This window comes from Otolemur garnettii, unplaced genomic scaffold (assembly GCF_000181295.1).
Source record: "Otolemur garnettii isolate 467f Iridium unplaced genomic scaffold, OtoGar3 scaffold00153, whole genome shotgun sequence".
Classification (NCBI taxonomy): domain Eukaryota; kingdom Metazoa; phylum Chordata; class Mammalia; order Primates; family Galagidae; genus Otolemur; species Otolemur garnettii.
This window is the reverse complement of record NW_003852548.1, coordinates 3,757,574-3,778,468: the sequence shown is the minus strand read 5'-3', so window position 1 is coordinate 3,778,468 and position 20,895 is coordinate 3,757,574. Positions and strand designations below refer to the sequence as shown.

Here is a 20,895-nt window from a genome sequence, read left to right as displayed (position 1 = left end):
AAAAAAAAAAAAAAAAGAAAGCATATTCTCTGAATCTGAGACTCAAAGAGGCACTTTTTAGGAGAGGTACACAGGTCAACTTTGCCAACTTCTTCACAATATCTGAACCCATCAGATAGAAGAAGTAAAGGCAGGCTCTTTCAGAGCAGGACCTTTAAACCTTTAAAACTCTCCAGCCCAAAAAACAGTTAATCAAACCTTTTCCAGTCTCACCTCACACCATGAAAAGCTTTGGAGTTGAGCTATCGCAGATCTTTCTCTTTGCCCTTGAAGAAAATCCTTAGTAAACAAATCTTGAGTCCAGGGCTGCATTTTTAATGACTCAGTCCTTCCTGAGCACAGCTGGGTCCCATAGTAGTTTACTTCCTTGATTAACTTGGCTCTTACTCCTGATTTTTATTATGAGGTGGCCTTGGGGATTCCTTGGACCATGGAAATAGAGCAAATGAAGTTATATGTTCTGTTAAACGAAGGGGGTTGTGGCAAGATGGTCTCTAAGGGCCTTTCTGTTTCTGACATTTGAGGAGTATAAGAACAAGGTTTTTTTCCCCATAATTTCTCAGGGAAACTTGTGTGGATGAGGTAAGTTCAGGGTAAAGAAACTTGATTTTTGCCAGAGCTAACTGACAGTCTCCAGCAGAGAAAGGAATGCTTTGGGCCACAAGGACCTGACCAAGATCTGTAGAAAATCAATAGCCCTTGGGGTTATTCCTGGAGAATGAGATCCTGGCCTTTGACCTCTCTAAATGAAGAAGTGATTCCAGGCATCCTAATAGCAATGTGGCCATACTCAATGCTGGCAGTTGGAAATAGACAAGGACTTCTGCTGAGCTGAGAGCCCAGCATATAATAGGAAAAGGGTAAGAGAAATAGAGAGGAAGACTTGATCCTCTCCTGGAAGGCAGTGTAATTCACTTCATATCTCTTAACAGTTTCAGGCCTCCTTTTAACATCAGGCCTCCCATTTCAAAAGAAAAGCTGTGAGCAGAACTTATCTGGGAGGTTACTACAAGGCCAGGACTATACTGAGGTGAGATGAGGGTACTTGCTTCAGAGGCAAAAAGGTTAGGTAATCTAAATATTTTAATGAGACATTTTAAAAATCAAAATTAGTGCAAAAAGCCCATGATGAACAAAATACCAAACATTTTATTTTATTTTATTTTATTTTAGTGTTTCCTTTATTATAAAGCACTGAAATACGTTAAAACAGGTGGAGCAATGGAGGCAAATGCAGGGCCCTTCTCACTGAGCTCCTGAAGTGCATCAGTCAAGGCAAGGCCCCTTGGTCCATTTGGGCCCTCTACCCATGAGGTTTGGCTGATCCTTTGAGTGCCTAGATTAGTTTGTGTGGAGCCCCTGGGCAGCGGGGGAGAAAGGAGAAGGTGGCTTCTGGTCCATCTGTATAAAACACGGGGAAGGAGGCCGTAGTTCAGGGTGAGACTGTATGGAGAGCCGCGCTACCAGCAGCACCCAGGTTTGGCAGACCCCAAGAACTCAGAACAGAAGATGGGATGTGGGGTGAGGCCCAGCCCTCAGAGGTAGAGAGGGCAGGCCCTCCTGCCCCACCATGGCCATGCACCTTCTGGTGGCACTTGTAGTTGTCCCAGTGGCCCGTGGTGTAGGGGCAAGTAGCGCAGTGAAAGGACTTCTTCCCCGTATGCCGCAGCATGTGGCGTTTGAGGTTCATGCTCTGGTTGCAGCTGTAGTTGCAAAGGCTACACTGAAAAGGTTTGTCACCAGAGTGAATGCGACCGTGACTCTTGAGGTTGGCCAGGTTGCCACAGGCATAGGGGCAGAGGGGGCTCTTGTAGGGCTTTTCTCCTGTATGAACATGCTGGTGCCGTTTCAGGTTATCTAGATGAGCAGAAGCACAAGGACAGCGGGCACAGCGGAAGGTTTCTCACCACTATGTGTCTTCATGTGTCAAGCCAGGTGGTTAGGATAGTGAGTGGCAAAGGGGCAGAGGCTACAGGCAAAGCCTTTGTCACTGGGATCCTGGACCCCCCCCCCCCTGGCACCCCTTCCAGACTCTCCTCAAATGCAGCGCCCACGCATGGCTGCTCCCAGCCGACTACCCTCACCCTCCTCCAGCTCTTGTCCACAGCCCCGTTAGGTCCAAGGGAATAGCAGCTCTGGCAGTGGTTCTGATCCAGTTCTACAGAGGCCCTCCCCTTCAGCCAACAGCTGCCCACAGTCTGGCAGGAAACCAGCACGACCTGGTGGCATATGAAGGCTCAAATCTGGAAGGAGCAGAGCATCTTCAGATCGCTGGGGCACTGCCCCCTCCTGCTCTGTGGGACTGTGAGGCTGGGTTGGTCGTGGAGCACAGAAGCGGAAGACATATGTCGGGCAGGGAGGAGTGGGGGGGGGGGTCCCTGCATGGGTACGCTGATGCCGCCTCAGGTTGCCCAGGCTGCTGCAGGCAAAGGGGCAGTGGGGACAACGGTAGGGCTTCTCGCCAGTGTGGGTGTGGGTATGTCGAGTCAGGTTGACAAGCTGGGCAGAGGCGTAGGGCTTCTCCCCACTATGTGTCGGCCTGTGCCGCTTCAGGTGGCTGTCGGCCCCCCACACAGCTGGCAGGCTGGGCCTGGCCTCTCACCCCTGGCCTCCCTGGACCCCTGGCTTGTTCCTCAACTTCACTCTCAGCACTTAGTGCCTGGCGGTCCCCAGATTCATCATCGCTCAGCCCGTAGGGAAGCCCAGCCCTGGCCCCCAGAGAATCTCCTTCAGTCTCTCTCGAAGCCCATGAGCTGGTCACTGTGGCCATCACCTTCCTCCTTTTCCTCTTCAAACTCCAGATCCTGGCCTAGTAATAAATCCAGGGCCCCCGGGTCCTTCGTCAAGAGAGTAAGTATCCACTTTGACCCCCTAGCATTTCACCAGCTGCGGTGGCTCTGCTTCCTTCAGGGCATCGTGTCTGGCTCCAGCCCCATGTGCCTCCGGCCTGCGGCAGCCCAGCCCTATCCCTTCCAGTCCACCCTTGCTCTCAGTGCGGGCCACCCCTATGCAGCAGCATGGGCCCTGGCGCCAAGCTTAGGCTGCTCCCACTGCCACCACCGCCACTTTTATCCATGGAGCCCCCTACCCCCCTACGGAGACCAGCTGGTACCTCCGTACTTGCTTCCTCTTCTGAATACCAAACATTTTAATACAGAGGATCAGTTACAATGTAATGCCAAGTCATAATGGAGCATGAGACAAGAGGAAAATTAGTAAGCTTGTTTTTATTGGGGTAACACTTTATAGGAGATTGCCAAGGCGGAGAATGCACGTCCCTTAAAAGCCTTTGTCATGAAGTCCCTGCCTAAAGAATTTAGGAAGGTAACAAATGACAAATCAAACAAGTTTAGGAAAAGGAAAATAAAATTTGGAACAAGGGGAAAATAAAAGAAAGCAAAGTTTCACTTAAGCCTTAAAAGATCATGGAAGATCACCATTGTTAAAATTCTACCTTTGGCTTGGCCGCCCATGGCCCGGTGGTTAGGGCGCCAGTCACATACACTGGGGCTGACAGGTTTGAACTTGGCCTGGGCCTGATAACCAACAATGAGGCTGAGGCAAGACAACTGCTTAAGCCCCAGAGTTTGAGATTGCTGTGAGCTATGATGCCACAGCACTCTACCAAGGGCGACATAGACTCAGACTCATAAAAAAAAAAAAAAAATACATTAAAAAAAAAAACATTCTACCTCAAAACAATTCTAATAAAATAGAAATATAGGATAGAAATTCAAATATCACCCTTATGAATGGTATGTTTGTACATTCATGAAAATTAAATTAAATCCTAAAATACCAGAGGTAATAAATGATTTTTGCAAAGGTACAGGAGAAAATACTGTGAGCTGTAAGAATTTACTATCAACCAAAACAGTTCCAGCTGTTTTCTCCCCAGTGACTCAGAGACATATAAAAAGTTCAGTGGTTCCCCTGCATTTACAGGGCACCTACTAAGTGCCAGACTCTACTAGATGCTTTCATTATTTCAAAAACCTTTTTTTTTTTTTTTTTTTTTTTTGAGACAGAGCCTCAAGCTGTCCCCCTGGGTAGAGTGCCATGGCATTACAGCTCACAGCAACCTCCAACTCCTGGGCTCAAGCGAGTCTCCTGCCTCAGCCTCCCAAGTAGCTGGGACCACAGGCGCCCGCCACAACGCCCGGCTATTTTTTGGTTGCAGCCGTCATTGTTGTTTTGGTGGGTCCGGGCTGGGGATTCGAACCCGCCACCTTAGGTGTACATGGCTGGCGCCTTAGCTGGTTGAGCTATAGGCGCTGAGCCTCAAAAACCTTTTTATCAGCCACTTACTAGATGTGAGAAATAACAGGGTAAGGATTAAATACCTTTATCAAGATCTGACAACCAGTAAGTGAGAGAGTTGGGATTCAAATCCAGGTTTGTCTCATGTGAAATACAAACTATAAAACATGAAAGAGAAAAACAAAACAGAAAAAAAAAAAAAAAACATGCTCCTGATTGGTAAAACTAAATTTAATAAAACAGAACTCTATTTAGGATCAATACCTGTAGAAAGAAAAAAAAAAAAACACTTCCTAATTCAACATATAGTAAATGTTAAGTAATGTTAATTTAAATCTTTTTTTAATTAAACCACTAAGTGGTAGATCATGTATAAATTAATGCATTTATGGGGTACAATGTGCTGAGTTCATGCATAATTTGGAATGCTTACATCATACTGGTTAATATATCCCTCACCTCATTTACTTAATTATTGTGATAAGACATTTATACTCTATACTTAATAGATCCAACATGTACCCTTGCAATAGGCACCATAGGTGTGATCCTACCATTCACCCTCCCTCCATCAGACCTCCCCCCTTCCCTTCCATCTCCCCCACCCTCCTTCATCCTGGGCCATAGTTATGATCTATTCTTCATATAAAAGTGTGAGTGATTGTAAACTGGTTTCATAATAGTACTGAGTACATTGGATACTTTTTCCTCCATTCTTGAGATACTTTACTAAGTAGGATATGTTCCAGCTCCATCCATATAAACATGAAAGAGGTAAAGTTTCCATCTTTTTTAAGGCTGCATACTATTCCATGGTATACATATACCACAATTTATTAATCCATTCATGGGTCAGTGGGCCCTTAGGCTTCTTCCATGACTTGGCTATTATGGATTGAGCTGCAATGAACAATCTTGTACATATATCTTTGTTATAAAGTAATTTTTGGTCTTTTGGACATATTCCTGGTAGAGGAATTGCAGGATCAAACAGCAGGTCTACTTTTAGATCCTTGAGTATTCTCCATACTTCTTTCCAAAAGGGACATATTAGCTTGCATTCCCACCAGCAGTGCAGAAGTGTTGCCTTTCCTCCATATCCACCCCAACATCTGTAGTTTTGGGATTTTCTGATGTGGGCTACTCTTACTGGAGTTAGATGATATCTCAAAGTGGTTTTGATTTGCATTTCTCTGATGATTAAAGATTATAAGCATTTTTTCATGTGTCTGTAGACCATGCACCTATCTTCTTCAGAGAAGCTTCTGTTCAAGTCCCTTGCCCACAATGAAATGGGATTACTTGTTCTTTTCTTATTAATAAGGTTGAGTTCTCTGTGGATTCTGGTTATCAGACCTTTGTCAGAAAAATAACCTGCAAATATCCTCTCCCATTCTGAGGGCTGTCTGCAGGCTTTATTTACTGTGTTCTTGGTTGTGCAGAAGCTTTTTAGTTTGATAAGATCCCAGTAATGTATTTTTGGTGTTGCTTCAAGTGCCTGGGGGGTGGGGGACCCTCCTCATAAAGTATTCTCCCAGGCCTATTTCTTCAAGTGTTTCCCTTGCACTCTCTCCAAGAATCGTTATAGTTTCATGTCTGAAGTTTAAATCTTTTATCCAATGAGAGTCAATTTTTGTTAGAGGAGAAAGGCGTGGGTCCAGTTTGTCTTCTACAAGTTGCCAGCCAGTTCACCCGCACCATTTGTTAAATAGGATATCTTTCCCCCAGTTTATATTTTTGATAGGCTTATCAAAGATCAAATGATGATAAGTGTCTGGGTTCATCTCTTGGTTCTCAATTCTGTTCCAAACATCTACCTCTCTATTTTTGTGCCAGTACCATGCTGTTTTGATCACTATAGATTTATAGTATAGATTGAAGTCTGGTAGGGTGATTCCTCTTGATTTGTTTTTATTTCTGAGTAATGTCTTGGCTATTCGAAGTTTTTTCTAGTTCCATATAAAATGAAGTACTATTTTTTCCAGATCTTTAAAGTATGACAATGGTGCTTTGATAGTATCTTTGTGGGATAGTTTCAAAGTGTCTTCCCCAAAACATTTTTAAATTAGAAACATAAACATAGTAACTTTACATGGAGAACCTGTCAGTCACATCTTAATTAAGCAATCAAGGCTTGGCGCCTGTGGCTCAAGAGGCTAAGGTGCCAGCCACATACACCTAAGGTGGCGGGTTTGAATCCAACTCAGGCCCACCAAAACAACAATGATGGCTGCGACCAAAAAATAGCCGGGTGTTGTGGCAGGTGCCTGTGGTCCCAGCTAATTGGGAGGCTGAGGCAGGAGACTCACTTGAGCCTAGGAGTTGGAAGTCGCTGCGAGCTGTGATGCCATGGCACTCTACTCAGGGGGACAGCTTGAGGCTCTGTCTCAAAAAAAAAAAAAAATTAAGCGATCAAGGCTAACATCACCAGTAAAGACGTTGATATCATGTATCTCCCCATATGATGTCATGAGAAGTGTATATCACCTCTGTGGCATTCTTGCCAAAAATCAAAAATCCAAGTCTAATCATGAGAAACCATTAGACAAACCCTAACTGAGGGATATTTCATATACCACCCAATCAAAATTGGCAGCAGAGGTCATAAGAACGTTTGGGGGTGATGGAAATGTTCTATGTATCTTGATAGGGAATGTGTATCCTTAACACAGGTGTAACAATTTCTCAAGACTCCATCAACCTGTATGCTTAAAATTAGTGTATTTTATTCTTCCTAAATTAAATCTCAATACGTTTGATTTTAAAATATGTTTAAACTTAATAAATACCTATGGGGGGGGAATACACCTTCCACTGTTCCTGAGTTTCTTTGCTCTGCAGCCTCTTTCCAAAAAATCTCCAATTCAGTAAGCCTTTCTAATTTGGGGCTCTGAGCCACCCTTACCTTGCAGCCCTCCCTCCTGCTCCTTCCACTTGTCTATGGTGGCCCAGAGTAGAATCTTGGAAGCCTCTTCCTTATGAGGACTTCCCTCCCAGATCCCAGCTATTTATCAAAGGCTACAAAGTCTCTGGCTCAACTCCTTCTTGTTACAAAAGTCACCTCCCTAGAAAAGCCTTCCTTCACTACCTTTTCTCCCACAGTAACTTTTTATCATATTTAATTTTTATTGCACTAATGTATTATTATTATTTACTTGCTTATTAGCTGTCCCCTCCCACTGCAATGGGAATTTTAGGAACACAGGACCTGTCTTGCTCACCACTGTACCCTCAGTGCCCAGCACAGTGCTCAACACATAACAGCCATTTAATAAATGCCATAGAATAAAGAACAATCCACCTATTTCAGTGTTTCATGGTAGGGACTAGAAATGCTGACCCGCCCAGGTAGAAATGAGCCCACCAGGAAGGCTCAAGTGCATGTCCCACCCTGGAAATAACAAATGTACCAATCCCTGCCTCTCTGACCCTTTAAATCCCCATCTTCCATAGCCCATGTGTGGATTTCTTTCCCGGTCAGGGATTTCACCCCACCTGCAACCAGGTAGAATAAAGGCCACATTGACCACACAGAACCAGGACTCCATTTTCCTTTCATTTCATGCCTAGGAATAATCTTTTATCTTTGGGTCTAGAACCTCTCAGTGGGAAACTAGAAAACATGTCATTAACCATGAATACCTCACTTAATATAGCTGAATATTAGTTCCCTCACCTCAAAAATTGTGATGTTAGTCAGTATCTTTTATATCTACCTTTCTGGACGTATTACACAGATCAAAAGTGACCACCATGGTAAAAATGCATGAAAATATGCCTAGATGTTCCCATTAGAGCTTTAATACTAAATAATAATAATATCTAAGATTTGTTAAGCTTATACTACGAGCCAGGCATTTTTCTAATGCCACTGTTGTGCCATTTAATCCCCCCAACAATCCTATGAGGTAGGTACTACTGTTATCCCATTTTGTAGATGAGGTGAGTGGAGCCCAGAAAGGCTGAGTGACTTGTCCAAGGTCACATAGCTAGGATGTGGTAAAGCTGGGATTCAAAAGCCCAGATAGTCAAGCTCCAAAGTTTCCACTTTATACTGACTGCTTCATATTATTGCCAAGACCTTGCCCATAATGTTCTTCCTTCATATGTCAGCATAAATCCTGGCATAGTGCAGGTAACACTGACAGAATGGAGCAGGCATATGTAGGAGGCAATAGGAACCTCTGGAGTAGAGTGGAAGGAATCCAGCCTGGCAGACAGACATGGGTTTTCAAAGAATATTGCAAGTATAGGCCATAGCCCAGAAGGCTGAATACTATCCCAAGGCAGCAGGTACCCCCACAAGCAAAGAGACAGAACTCCTGGGACTCACAGGGTGGGTGATATCCCCAACTGTAACATAAGGTGATATTCAAAAGGTGGCCTTGCAGAACAAATGAGGAGTTCACAGTTGCTCACAGGGCACAGGGCTGCTCCGTTTGGGGGAGATGAGGAGGAGCCAGAGTGAAAAACACCAAGAGAGAGGCTGGCATGCTTACACCCCAGTAGGGGATGGGGGAGTCCATAATGATATCCAACCAGTGCACAGGAAAGCCAAAAAGTGTCAGGTGGAGGAAGAGGAGGAGGAATGAAAAGTTGGGGTACTTAGGCATTTGCTAACCAGTACGCAAGAATTTCAACATTTGAATAGCCAAAGTGGCCGTGTCAGTGCCCAAGCCTGAATGCCAGCCCTAGGTCGAAAGTTCTTTACTTTGGGGTACCGGCCCCATATACCGGAGGTGCCTTGGGGCCTAACTAAGCAATGAATGCAAACTAGCACCCAAGGTGAGTACAGCTGAGGAAAAGAAAGAAAGTAGGGAACCCATGAGTTACTCCTTCTAGTTCACACAGTTCTATTCTTGCCTGATCACACTATCCACTATCTTATAAGTATCCTGTTTTGTTTTCAATGTCTGCCTTCCCATTGGTTTGTAAATAGCTTGTAATAAATGGATAGATAAAGGTCTGCCATTACTGGGCAACTACCCATCAGTGTTTATTGAGTCACAGATAACATGTATTGTGTGCTGACATTGTTTCAGGCCCTGACTAGGCTCCTCTCATACATTCTCTCATCTGATTCTCAAAGCACTCCTGTTGGTAGTTCCAATTTGCAACTGAGGAAAGGAAGGCAGAGGGGATCAGAAACTTATCCACATCTGGGATGAAGCTCAAGCAGAAATGATTCTGGAGTTGCACTCTTAATCACCACACTTGAATTGAGTGACTGGCAATTAGCCATCTATTCATGTAAGTTCAGATATGAAGAAAACCTGGCTTGTTTAGGAACTGGGGAGTCATGGTGCTGGAGTAGAGAGCAGATGAAGGGGAAGGGAGGGGTGAGGAAGCTAGATAAGTCAGCTGAATCAGCTTGTGAAGGGCCTTGTATATCATGTTTAAAACTGTGATTTTGCTGCTTAGGTCAAGGAGAAACCATTTGAAGGGTCAGGGCCCCACAGCTGTGGACTAAGATTTGTGTTCTGGAATGTTCACTCAGTCTGCTGTGGAAAGGAGGGATTGGACGGAGTGTTGTGCAGCTCAACATTTTGCTTATTTCTGGTTCCTTTTTCTTCCATTCATTTTTCCTTTTTCAAAGTGCTAGCCTCACTGAACTTTACTGAAGGTCAAAAGGGTGTCTCCACAGCCAGATCAACACACCTCTTGGGGAGGGCAGGTAGGAGAGGTGAATGGTGTCCCTTATGAAACTCCAGCTGTGATGGAGACAAGTAGTAAAGGAAGAGATGATGATAGGTTTTCATTTTCCTTCCCTCAAGGTGCACTTTGGCTACTGGCCTGTATTAGCCACTCTCACTCCCACTAGGTGTGAAGAAGAGTAAACTGCAGTAAAGCACAGAGTGCTGGCAATTTGCTTGTGATCGCACAGCTAGTAAGTAGTAAGTGGTGTTAACCAGAATTTAAGTGCAGACCCTTCACAGTTTTTAATTTTATTTTTTAAATAAAAATGCTACAAAATTGACTTTTTTCTTTTGGTTTACAGTTCTATAGAACTATAAACTAAGGAAACCAGACATAAAGAAATTAGTTTCTATAGAACTATAAACCAAAAGAAAAAAAGTCAACGTATAGTTTCTTGTAACTTGCTCAGTGCTCAAGGGTGTGCTTTCATCACAACCCTAACCCTCTGTTGCCCCTTTAATGGACACCCCCACATCCCCCCCAGGAGAATGTTGGTATTTTCGTTTTTTTCCTTCTACAGCATATTTCTAATGTCATTTTAGTTTCCAAAAATAATCGGTCTTACTCACGTGACCAACCAGTCGTCAGGTAGGTCCGTGGGGAGGACAGTTTAGCTCAGTACTTAGACTCTTTGTTATGCTAATTAGAATCAGAAACCGCATGCAGAGCTCCAGCATGAATCCTACAGTTAATAAACAGCTCCGTGAGGCCGTTTTCCTGAGTTCCACACTTTCAGTTGTTTTTCCAGTACTTTCCAGTTCCCTAGGCTTCCATCTTTGGTCCCCCAGGCGGGAAATCACCCGGCACAGAGATTGGGCAGAGTCTGGCCCACGTGTAAGGGGGAGGGGCTAAAGGAGGGGCGGAGACAGAGACGGACTTTTAACAAACCAATGGATTTCTGCGGCTTCTTTCTCTTAGAGTTGCCATTCCATTGAACAGAAAAGAGGTTCTCCAGGGATTTGCCTTCTTCAGTTTTCCATTTCTGGCTGTTCTTTGCCACTGCCACTACCCCAACTGCAGGACTGCCTGCTGACTGGGGAAGGAGGCCACAAGAGAACAGGAAAAAAAGAATCACCCGATTATTTCCTCCACTCTATTTAAGCATTAGGATTTACCCTTTCTGCTCCTCCATCCGGAACTGGAGAGCTTCTACGGAACCTCTCTCTGCAACACCGTGCTCAATTCTGGGTTTCAGATGTCAAGTTTCCGCTGGGAGATGCTCTAGAGAGAACAAAAATAGTAAACTCACTACCCATTTTGCTGATACTTTTAGCTCTAGTCTTCGGCTCTGGCCGGCCTGCCTGCTGAATGTTTACTTTTCAGAGTTCTCCCATAGTTCCCGTGCATTCTGTGCAACTTTTATAGTCAAGTTCAGTGGGCAGTAAAGGGAGGTGTGTGTTTTCTCCATCATATCCAGAATAAAGAAATCAACCCTTCCTTTTAAACCCCATGCCATGGTGCCTTTCCACATAAATGTCCCATGGACGATATGAACTCAACACATGCCATCGGATTCATCACCTAGTCACCTAGTCTTACTTCTTCCAGTGTTCCCTATCTCAACCGGTCCCATCATTTACCCAGTTGTCTGAACTGGAATCCTGGACATGGTCTAGAACTCGTCCCTCTGTCAACATCTACATGCAATTATTCATTCCATCTTTGCTTCCCTCTCCTTATTTCCACTATCTTAAATCCTTCAGGTGTTTATTCTTTCCACCTGTATCATTGCTAAAGTTAGCTAACTGGTGTGACTGGCTAATATTTTTCACTATCTTTTTTCAACTCCCTATTTTTTAAACTTTTTATTGGTTATATACAAAAAAGTGCACAAACTTATAAGCTGTACATATTGTCAATAAATTATTACAAATTGAACCTACCCTTGGTCAAGAAACACAACCTTTCCAGTATCCAAAGCCTCCCTAGCTTCGTAATGGCTAGACAGAGGAAGAGGGTTCAAAGATGTCACAAAATGATAGATTGATAAATTTCCACTCCAAAGATCATACAGTTCAACTACCTGGTTTTTCACATAGGTAATGACTTTCCTAATATCACACAGCTCTCTCATTAGTGACAGAACTGATCCTGGGAGCCATGTGTGTCTTCAATGCTCTTTCTACTGATAAGCATTGTTTCCCATGGGTCCAACTGTGTCATGTGGAACATGCAGACAGGATATAGTTAGTCAGGAGAAAACAACCAAAAGCTGACAATTGTTTTGTTCATTCAATACGTATTTCTATTTTTTTTTTTTTTTTTTTGCAGTTTTTGGCCAGAGTTGGGTTTGAACCCGCCATCTCTGGCATATGGGACCAGTGCCCTACCCTTTTGAGCCACAGGTGCCGCCCTCAGTACATATTTCTTAAGCACCTATTGTGGGTACAAGTCACTGCTAAAGCAAGTAAATAGGCACTATTACAAGCTCTACGAATAGAGAAGCGTAGGGAGTACAGAGAAGGGTCCTGTGGATTCAAAATGTTGTCAAGGGAAGTTTTCTATCAGAAAAACTATCGCTAAGTTTCTCATGAGGACATGCTCAAAGCTGGATTCAGCATAGTACCTCATTCCCTGGCCAAACTCACTGTGCTTAGTCCTGCCATGTAGCATCTTTCCAGAATTCTTCTCCCCCTCCATAATCTGGCAGTTTGACTCCTCCCATCTTTCCATGTTCAGGTCTCTGCTGACTTTGAGTCTCATGCCCCTAATGAGATATACAGGGACATCTTCTGGGAGGCATCTGGATCACCAGGCAGGGAAGTAAACCTTTCCCAGACGCCTCCTCGCTGGCCTCCCTTTATACTTCATCAGCCAAAACTGGGACCAATCACTGGTGGAGGGAAGAGCATTGCTGTAAATGTTCTAAACTAATCATGGCTCATCTAGAGCTGCCCACCTTCCCTGACATCAGAAGATCTCTGTTGAATACTTGGTCAATGTTGGGGTTCTGTTAGCAAGAAGATAGGAGAATGCAGGTTATGAGCTCAAGGAGGACATAGGCATCTTGTGGTTTATACTGTCTGGTCCTGGCTTCCATCAACTTGCAGGCCTTTTTATCCAGCCTTTAGTTTCCTTCTTCTGTCCTCCTCCTGTCACATGGTATCAGGCCAATTTGTTGCTTCCAGTGCATTTCCTAGAGGAAGAACATGTCTAAGACTGTGCAGCTCTGGTGAAAAGGGATAAGTGTGACAAAGAAGAGTAAGTGAATAATTTCAAATCACTATTTCCATTATCTATTTTTGTCTACCTTCTTGCAAGAAAAAATAAGTCTGCGCTAACACACATGGCCACATAGCATATAGTAGGAGCAGGGATCCAGAGGCAGATTTCTGCCTTCAGACTCTAGTGTCAATAGTTAACAATTGTGGTAACATTGGGCAAGTAACTTAAACTGTTCTGTGCCTCAATTCATCAGTTTTAGTAAGAATGATACTGTGTATGCACTCCATAGTTTGTTGTGAATATTGAAATGAGATAAACATAAAACCCTTAGTATAATGCTCTCATACTGTTAAGTACTCACTAAATATCCTCAGTGATTACTATAACTATTATTAATGCTACTAGAAAAGTCTGGAAGGAAACAATGCTTGTGTTCAAATGGTGGATTTTAGGGAATTTTGAAGTTTTCTTTCTTATACTCTTCTGTGTTTTCCAAATGCCCTACAATGAGTATGTATTGTTTTGCCAAGCAGAATATAACACAAGAAATCTCATTAAAAACAAAATGAATGGCTCGGTTCCTGTGGCTCAAGCGGCTAAGGCGCCAGCCACATACACCTAAGGTGGCGGGTTCGAATCCCCAGCCCGGGCCTGCCAAACAACAAAGATGGCTGCAACCAAAAAAAATGGCCAGGCGCTGTGGCGGGCACCTGTAGTCCCAGCTACTTGGGAGGCTGAGGCAGGAGACTCGCTTGAGCCCAGGAGTTGGAGGTTGCTGTGAGCGTGATGCCATGGCACTCTACCCAGGGGGATAGCTTGAGGCTCTGTCTCAAAAAAAAAAAAATGAATATTCATACCCCAACCTAACCACAGAACTCAAGAATGGTCTTAAATGGGAAAAACTGAAGCCATCAAAAAAGAATGCATGTGCTACTGGCTGTCAGTATGACTACAGTGTGGACCAATCACTACACCTCTGAAAAGCCACACAAACCTGACAAAGTGCAGACAAGTATTTCACAAGATTCCTGGAACAAAGAGATGAAATTATGGATGGGAAAATGTTTTGCACAATTGAAAGCCTATGTTTACAAAAGGATCACCATTTGAATACCAGCACATAATTATTTAATATATAGATAATAGGGAAAGCCATAAACACAAGGGACTGCAAAATTCTCAAGCTCATGGTCAGCAAGAACCTATCTCTTCTCTTCCCTTAGCACTGGCAATTTTGCCCATCTCTTTGCCTTCTCTAAGCCCTCACACCCTGGGGAAAAGGTAGGTGCTGCTTGTCCTAACAGGGTCAACTGAAAGTGCTCAGTGGAGTCAGTCTCTTAATCCCCTCCCATAGAATGTAACTCTAAGCTCCCCAACCTCCCACTCCCTTAAACCCCTCCCATAGAATGCAACTTTCAGCTCCCCAACCCCCTACTCCCCAACTCTCACTGCTGTGTTCTGCTGTCCTAGGAATGATAGGATGGAGGTAAGAATTGCTGTCTTCCTACCTTTCTTCATCCTGGGCTCTCTCCACAGCCTGTTCCCTATGGCCCTCATGCTCTGCACAGACAGGACAATGTCAGGCCTTCAGGACCTCATAGATTGGATTCCTGAGGAAGAGGGAGAAGGGGATCCAAAAGTCCAGCCTAGTCGCTTGGCCTGGGTTCTGGCATCTGACTAAACATCTGGACATCTTTTAGTTCTCACATGGAGGATTCAGAGTGCAGGACAAGCACATCATCCAGTCTGGTTACTCCCTGCATGTAGGCCACAAGCTTGGGCACATGGCAAGATAGAAACTGCCTCCCAAACACACAAAGTGGGTGTCCTGTCCTGTCAGCATAATCTACAAAGGGGCACGAGGCAGAGACAAAGAACACCCCCTATTCCTAATCTTAAAGATGTCCAACTGTAATATAGCATATAGGGGGATGTTGGGTGACCTACGCTTGGTGGCCATACCTTCAAGAAGCAGAAAGGGGTTGGGTTTATTAGTGCAGCTGTGCAGGGTTTATGATAGTACAGAGCAGCTACTTAAGATAGACCAGAATTTCTGGATCAAAAGGAGAAGGAGTTGGGGGGGGGCTATTGAGGAAGAGGGAGATTATGAGCCTAGAGTCTCTTCAGCACCACAGACATGATCTTAGTTTTCTAAAGTTTTCTAAAGTCCTGCCTCAGTTTTCTAAAGTCCTGGGAGTTGTTTAAGCAAGAGAGAGACTCCTTCAAACTGTGGTGAGGACCAGAGAGTCATAGTTTCCAGTCTGGGCTATACCACTCACTAGCCAGCAACCTTTAGCAAGGAGATTTAACTTCTATAGGTTTCTGTTTTCTTAAAATGTAAATCAGGGGAGCTGGAAAATATTCTTCTTAGCAAAGTATCTCAAGAGTGGAAGAAAAAGTATCCAATGTACTCAGCCCTACTATGAAACTAATTTATAGCTTTCATAGGAAAGCTATAACCCAATTTTAGCCCAGGAACATGGGGAGAGGGGATAGGGAGGGGAGGGGAAGGGGGAAAGTCGGTGGAGGGAGGGTGATTGGTGGGATCATGCCTATGGTTCATCCTATAAGGGTACATGTGAATCTCTCTAAATGTAGGATATAAATGTCTTAACACAATAACTAAGAAAAAGACATGAAGGCTATGTTAAGCAGCTGGATGAAAGTATTTCAAATTGTATACAGAAACAGTACACTGTACCCCCATGATAGTATTAATGTACACAGCTATGATTTAATAAAAAAATGTAATTCAAGGGAAGTAATCTCTACTTTAATATGGAGATTACATGAAAAATGTAGAAAAAATGCCTAAGACAGAGTTTGGTACACAGGAAGCATTCAACAAACCAAAGTTACTTAACTATTGTTACTGAAAGAAAGGCCAAATGAATTGGCTAAGTTTCCAGGTTTCTCTAATACATGGCCCTCATCTTTGGTCCAGCCTTGTCTCCCATTGCTTCTCTGTTGGAGCTTTAGACTCTAGTCCTATGGGATTAATTCCTATTTCCTCTCCTTGCCCACACATGGCTCCACTTCTGTGCCTTTGATCTTGCTCTTCCCCGACTTAGACTTTTATCTCTTCTCCTCCCTTCCTAAGCACATCCAACCCAGAGAGACAGAGCTCCAGGGCCCCAGAGAGAGGTGAACAGAGGTGAATGAGGAATGGTGGCCAGCTGCCCTTCAGCGGCACTGTTGTGCATCCAAAGGAAGTGGAAAAATAAACCTTGATGGTGATGGGCATGGGGCAAAGGTGGGACAATGGTGCAGAAAAAAAACACTGGGAATTCCTTTCTCAGACCTCTGTGACCTTAGATTGGCACAGGAGGGAAGGGATTGCCAGGACAGCTAAGAGGAACAAGAATCCAAGTTCTAAGGGGCAAAGCCGTTGACTGCATCAAGGTCCACAGAAGCTGAATGCTTCTGGGCTCCAGATCTGAGGCCAACCAGAATTAAATTTTACAGAAATTTGCTTTCAAATACTTAAGCATAGAAAATGGGATGATATGCCCATGCCCATGTGTGCATGTGTATTCTGTTATGTATATATAAAATGCTAACCAGAATCTGGTTAGTGTTAACTAATATCCTAGCAGCTTTGGTTAACATTTCAAGTGTCTTATTAGGAATACACACTCCACGTGTTAGTTATTTGAAGAAGCTCACACACCTGAGGGCTGCCGCAAATACTTAAATTATCTCCAGAAATCAGAAGCGATTGTTCATTGGTGAAATGGTTCATTGGTGATGTTCAAGACACATGGGTTGGCTAGAAATATTTACAGACACTTCTGCATGTATATGCATAGGCTATAAGAATCTAGCCAGACCAGTAGCATAATCATCCTGTGGAATGAGATACTCCTCTAGCCACCTGCCAGTGGCTCCTTGTCTCTTTCTTTTCTTTCTTTCTTTTTTTTTTTGCAGTATTTTTGGGGGTGGGGGTGGGGCTGGGTTTGAACCTGCCACCTCCAGCATACAGGGATGGCGCCCTACTCCTTTGAGCTCCAGGAGCCACCCTCCCTGTCTCTTTCATTAGGAAAGCCAAAATGCTAACTCTAGGGCTCAAAGACCCTTACTGATCTGGTGCTCCCCATCCCTGCCGCCTGCTGTTAGCCTTAGTTTGTCCATATGGCTCTGTTCCTCATTCACTTCCAGCCATACTGGCCTCCTCACTGTTTCTCAAACATTCCTGACACCAGGCACTGTCCCTTCTCAGGCTCTTTGCAGTTACTGTTTTCCCAGCCTAGAATTTATGCCACTAGATATATGAAAGAATGAATAGCTAGTTCCCTCACTTCCTTCAGATCTTTATCCAAAAGTCGTTTTCTCAGTGAGGTCTTGCCAACCTACAATATCTAAAATTTTAACCCTCTACTCCAATACTTCTTATTTCTATGCCTGTTGTATTTCTCAACTTAGAACTTGCAATAATCAGGCAGCGCCTGTGGCTCAAAAGGGTAGGGCGCCGGCCCCATATGCTTGGAAGTGGTGGGTTCAAGCCCAGCCCCGGCCAAAAAAAAAAAGAACTTGCAATAATCTATCATGCTATATCTTTTATTTATTTATTTTGTTCATTGTCTGTTTGTGCCAACAAGATGTAAGCTCCACAAGTGCCAGGATTTTTTTTTGTCTTCTTTATTTCCCACTGCTATTTTCAATGACTAGAACAGTGCCTGGTACATAGCAGACATTCAATAAATTTTTTTTTTTTTTTTTTGAGACGGAGCCTCAAGCTATCCCCCTGGGTAGAGTGCCATGGCATCATGCTCATAGCAACCTCCAACTCCTGGGCTCAAGCGAGTCTCCTGCCTCAGCCTCCCAAGCAGCTGGGACTACAGGTACCCGCCACAACGCCCGGCTATTTTTTTTTTTTTGGTTGCAGCCATCATTGTTGTTTGGCGGGCCTGGCCTGGGGATTCGAACCCGCCACCTTAGGTGTATGTGGCTGGCGCCTTAGCCGCTTGAGCCACAGGCGCCGAGCCAATAAATATTTGTTAAATGAATAAGTGAATGTTTCTATAATACTGGTATGGAAAATCAATGATAGCTGCAAATCTTTTGCTACATTTCCCACTGAAGGGAAAAGTCTAATCCCCCCTCCTTGTTGAATCTGAGCTGAATTTAGTGATTTGTTTGACTCACAGAATGTAGCAAAAGTCATGTTCTGGAATTCCTGAGTTGTAGCATAAGATTTGCAGCCTTTTCCCAGGCCTTTTGCAACACTCACTCTGGAAACTTTAAGCTGCCATGTATTAATTGCACCTGCCCTGAGATCAACATGCTACAGAGTTCACAGGTAGCTTTGTCAGCAATCTCAGCTGAGTCAGTTTTCTAGTCATTTCTATAAGGTGCTAGGTATGTGAGTGAAGCCATCTTGGACCCTCACGACCAAGCCATCCACCAAGTGAGAGTGATTTCAGTTATGTGGGAATAGAAAAACCATCTAGTCAAGCCTGGTTAGAATTCCTCACTCTCAAGATTGTGAGACTGTTAACCCCCAGACTCAAATCAAGCACCACTCTGAGAGTCCAAACATCGCTGCAAAGGTATGAGGAGTTTTATTTATTTAAGTTCAGAGCCTGGGCTGCCCTTTAAGAAAAAGCGGGAACAGCCCTTACAGACTATCTAGAAAGTCCCTTTATACCTCTCCCTCTTCCCTCCCATTAGACCATCCCACCCCATCCCCTTATTGGTAGGTAAACCATGTCTGTCCTAAACTGACAGGTACAGAGTGGTTGTGTTCAGGGTTGATTGGTTCAGGGACATGTCTTCTTTGTCTCAGGTGAGCCAATGAGAAGGAAGGGATAAAGGTCGTAAGTGGGGCATGTGCAGAGTAGAGTGGTGAGTGCAAAAGGGGAGGGAGTCAGGATGTGGGCTGAGTGCACAAGGGGGATAGTGGGACAAAGGGGAGGGAGTCAGGATATGGGCTGTAACACCTAGGTATGATAAGTTCCTTGGTATGCGGGGGACCTGTTGTTCTGAATAAACAAGAAAAGGAGGTAGTTTGACTTGTGACTTGAGTTAATTAGTTTGGCTCCCACAAGACCATAATAAAATGGTTATCTTAAGTCACTCAGTTCTGCAGTAGCTTATTACACAGGTATCAATAATTAGACTACCTAGGACATATTAACCTATCTTTCTCAAAACCTCGCCTAGGCTCCTGGGGAAGTAACTCACTTTTTTGGATGTTCTGCTGGAGAAAATTATCAGTCACTTGAAAAGAAGTAAGATAATGCTGGAAGGATCAGCTTTCATCTAACAACACCTCTACCACCCCCACCCCCACTCCCCACACACAAACAACACACTAAGGTCAGAGGACATTGGAGGGAAGGAGGAGGTGGCTGTCTTTACTGAACAGCCTGCCAACCTTATCAGGCCTCCTGCCTACAGAGGACACATGGTTCTCAGTGCTGTCAGCAAGATTTAGGTGCTCCTGGTCAGGAGTCAAGAGACGCCAGCAGGCTCATGAGCAGCTATAAGCATTTCAGCTCCCAAGGACTTGTTGGCTCTTTAACAACAATACTAAAAACTTGACAGACCCAAGACTTAACTTTCCAGATGGCTGAAAGCTGAGCCTGAATTGGAACAGTGTTGTCACTGATCTTGGTCCAAACAAGCCCAAAGAGGAAGAAGGCCATGTACTAGCAGCACTTTCTGGTTAGGCCCCATTCGTGTAGGGGAGTAAAAGTGCTCTAGAGCAGTGGTTCTCAACCTTCCTAATGCCGCAACCTTTTAATACAGTTCCTCATGTTGTGGTGACACGCCCTACTTAGTAATGAAAATAATTTTATGGGTGGGGGTCACCATAACATGAGGAACTGTATTAAAGGGTTGCGGCATTAGAAAGGTTGAGAACCACTGCTCTAGGAGAAAGATCCTTGCTCTAGTCCCTGCTCAGCCATTAACTTACTGCAGGGAACTTCTGCAAGGCATTTCATCTCTTTGGGCCTCAGTCTTTGCATATGCAAAGAAGAAATGTCTCAGTAGCAAGCATGTTAGAAACTCTAATAGTTTGAGCTCTGAGGAAGTGAAAGAAATAAAGATATGAGGTAGTGTCTAAAATGCTAAAGTGACTTCAGTAAAAGTGCAGTTGTATTCCTAAGTCCCATTTGTCCATGGCCTCTTCCATTCTCTCTCCATTCTCCCTCCTGTCCCTGGTATAATGAACAACTTCAGAATTGTGTTTGGTTCTGAAATCTTCATTCCATTAATAAGTACATATGGAGATATCAGGCATGAAGCAAAGCCCCAGAGCCTCAGGATGCCTCATGTCTTATTCTCAAGCGCCTCCCCATGGCAACACCCTTCCACTTCTCATTTTCTTCTACTGCCTATTCTTACCTGTCCTTTCTTAGGGCAGTCACTCTTAAAGGAGATAGAAGTGATGGTGTGGGCCATATTGCTTCCTACAGGGCATATTTGAGAATATGCAGTGGTATTTTGGATTGTCACAATTATTGGGGGGCATTACTGGCAGACGGGGTCAGAGTTTCTGAAATCCTGCAGTGCACATGATAATTCTGTCTTATGCAACTTTTGAGCGCCCTGCTGGACATTCACATCAGTCTCTTATAAAAGATTCAGTCAGAATCACCTAGTTAAGCTGGCTCCAGATTTCTGACCATTTAACTGTTAACCCCCAGATATGTAAAATCATAAATATTTCTCAGCTCGGTTCCTGTAGCTCAGGGGCTAGGATGCTGGCCACATACACCAAGGCTGGAGGGTTCAAACCCAGCCGGGCCTGCCAAACAACAATGACAA

General features: G+C 44.1%; 2 pseudogenes; one reads left to right on the top strand and one right to left on the bottom strand.

The window, feature by feature from the left end:
* Window positions 1–1,306: 1,306 nt before the first annotated feature.
* Window positions 1,307–3,473, bottom strand: LOC105888002 (annotated as a pseudogene).
* Window positions 3,474–14,067: 10,594 nt separating this feature from the next.
* The window catches only part of LOC100953822, a 12,891-nt pseudogene continuing 6,063 nt past the window's right edge, over window positions 14,068–20,895 (top strand).